Below are 2,722 nucleotides of genomic sequence, written 5' to 3' on the forward strand. Positions count from 1 at the left end.
CACTGAGAAAATGATGACTATTAATAGTGTCTTTTCTTCCCCTCCCCCAGTTATTTTCCTAACAAAAATAATTGAATTTCCGTAAGTTAAACTCACAAAAGACAAGACTTGACTCTATGTACAGACTTTCTCTCTAAATAAATTACAAACTCCTTGAGCATATTACAGGCCATACGCCCCGGGTATTAATAACCTTTGCACCCCACTCAAAGGGAAAAAGGGTGCCATGCTTAGGAGACGAGGCCTCTCTGACCTCTGGTGCGGCTGGACCTGCCCAAGGATGCTGCCCTGGATCTCCCTCCTCCCCCCAGGACTTCCCATCGGCCAGGACTCAGTCGCCTCCCCTCCCCCAGGGTCTGTGGCCCTGACCGCCCCTCCCCCCATGAGACGACCAGAGATGCTTTCCTGCTGGGCAATCGGCTGGGGTCGTCCGGCTGCTGCGTGCCCTTGGATAAGTCCCTGGAACTCTGGCCTTGATGTCTCCGGTGGCCTGATGAGCAAGCTGTCCTCGCCTGGTCTGACAACACAGGATACTTCTGCCCGCTCCTCCAGCATCCATGCTCCTGCTCCCCTCACCCCCTTAAAGGGGATGTGTGCCCCTCCAGCCACAGCCAACACTCCCAGAGTGCTTGCACCAACAGTTTTCCTCCCTCTGCCCTTCTCTCTGGTACGGCAGTGATATGGGTGCTGCTCTGCCCCTCCAAACACAGTAGCAGTTACTAGTATATCTGATTCTGCACACGAAACAGTTGGGCACACAGTAGGTGCCCCATAGCTACCTGCTAGTTAACACAGAATGAGAGCCTTTGGGAAACAGTGGGCCCTCCTTACTCGGAGCCTCTGCACCCCTTAGACATCAGGAGCTGGGAGTGGGGGGGAGAAGGGATAGGCGTAGGGGAGAACCCTGCACTTTGATCTGCTGGAGTTTCAGTTCAGTTTGAGGATTACTTGAGCACCTACTTGTGTGAGTGGGCAGACTGGGCACTTCTCTAGGGCAGGACCTTGGCCTCAGGCATCTCAGTGCCCAGCACGGGGCCTGGCTCCCAGTGGACACTTGCTGGACTCTGGCTGCCTCTCCACTCCTCAGAGGGACAGCCATGCAGGCCTGGGGGCGGGGCACGGAGAAGGGAACCCACAGCTGTTGCTGCTTGAACCAGAGGCTCCCACCCGAGCGGGAGAAGCTGGAAGCCCCTGGATCAAAGGCTCAGGCCAGGAAGAGATGTCACCTGCCTTGCCCCAACTGGAAGCCCCTGGAGGGGATTCTGGAAAGGGAGCAGGGCTTGAAGAATGCCTCCACGAAGGGAGACGCGAGTCCAGTGTAGACCTGGCTTCTTAAAATGTGGGGCTGGGTTGCAACGTCTGGGTTCTAGTCCTGTCCTCTCCACCTTCCTCCCTGGCCAGAACCCAGAACTTGATGGTGGCTCAGTTTCCCCTCTCTCTGCAGCGGGCACAGCCTACTGTGTGCAGAACTGGGAAACTGAAGACTCCCGAGCCAGCAGCTTGACACCAGGTTACCACCATCCTGCCATCTGGGAGATCTACAGGCTACCTGGTGTCCCCACCCTGTTGCAGCCCATCTGCAGCCTGGACCACACTGGGGTCCCTGAGGAGGCCTGGCTTCTACTGCTGCCCCTCCTAGACTTGCCCAGGCCTGAGCCCGAGCCCCAGCCTGGGGAGCCAGTCCATTGGGCTGTAGCAGCAGCTGCTGGGGAAACACCCTGAGCCTGAGCCGTGTATAATCAGGCCACGTGAGCACCAGGCTTCCCTCCCATCCAGTCTCCACAGGGACGGCCCTTGGCTCTTCTCTGTGCAGCCTGGGTGGGGTGCCGTGCCTTTTGGCTAGGCGAGGGGTACATTTTAGGGTATATTTAAGTTCAAGCACACTTGGATGTTGCATCACAAAAGGTTGGAAGCCCCAAAAGTTGAAGGATCACAGGCTGTTCCTTCAAAGGATGTTGTAACCAGAGATCTTTGGACCCAGAAGTTTCCATCAGTGGGTGTTGAACTTGTAGTTTTAGAACTGCAGGTACAGAAGGGGACCTGAGGTTGCCAGCCAGCCCCTATTCCAATCACAAGACCTTTCACATTGCACTGCAAGGGTTTTTGTTGTTGTTAATCCTCACCTAAGGATATTTTCCACTGATTTTTAGAGAGAGTGGAAGGGAGGGAGAGAGGCAGAGAAACATCGATGTGAGAGAGACACATAGATTGGTTGCCTCCCGCACATGCCCTGACCAAGGCTGGGGATCAGCTTGCAACTACAGTATGTGCCCTTGACCGGAATCAAACCCTGGGCCCTGCAGTCCCTGGGCCAATGCTCTATCCCCTGAGCCAAACTAGCGAGGGCTGCAAGGGTGTGTTGACCTTGCTGGGTCTCCTCTCCAGGAACCTGAGTCCTGTCTGGCTCATGCTGAAGCCTCCGCAATGTGCTCAAAAAACACAGCTGACTCGAATCACAGATGAAGATTCTGCATCAATGGACACTTATTTCCAGTCCAACAGACAGCAAGAACTGAACTTAAGGGTGTGCATGGAGCCAGCCGGCTGGGCTTGGCCTCTCACTAGCTGGGTGCCCTTGGGTGAGGTGGCTTACCTCTCCGAGCCTCAGTGTCCTCGGTAAAGTGGGACTTACAACAGCAGCTACCTGCTGAGGAGTGGAAGAGTTAATATGTAAAGTGCTTAGGACTGTGCCTGGCCCTGTTTCTCATTCAGCCTGCAAAGC

The 2,722-nt window shown here is 55.3% G+C and overlaps 1 protein-coding gene across 2 annotated transcripts in view; it reads right to left on the reverse strand.

The window, feature by feature from the left end:
• Nucleotides 1-2,722, reverse strand: part of PDXP (pyridoxal phosphatase) — a 25,945-nt gene that overhangs the window by 20,676 nt on the left and 2,547 nt on the right. The window lies entirely within an intron of this gene.

The sequence above is a fragment of the Myotis davidii genome, unplaced genomic scaffold (assembly GCF_000327345.1).
Source record: "Myotis davidii unplaced genomic scaffold, ASM32734v1 scaffold514, whole genome shotgun sequence".
In the NCBI taxonomy this organism is placed as follows: domain Eukaryota; kingdom Metazoa; phylum Chordata; class Mammalia; order Chiroptera; family Vespertilionidae; genus Myotis; species Myotis davidii.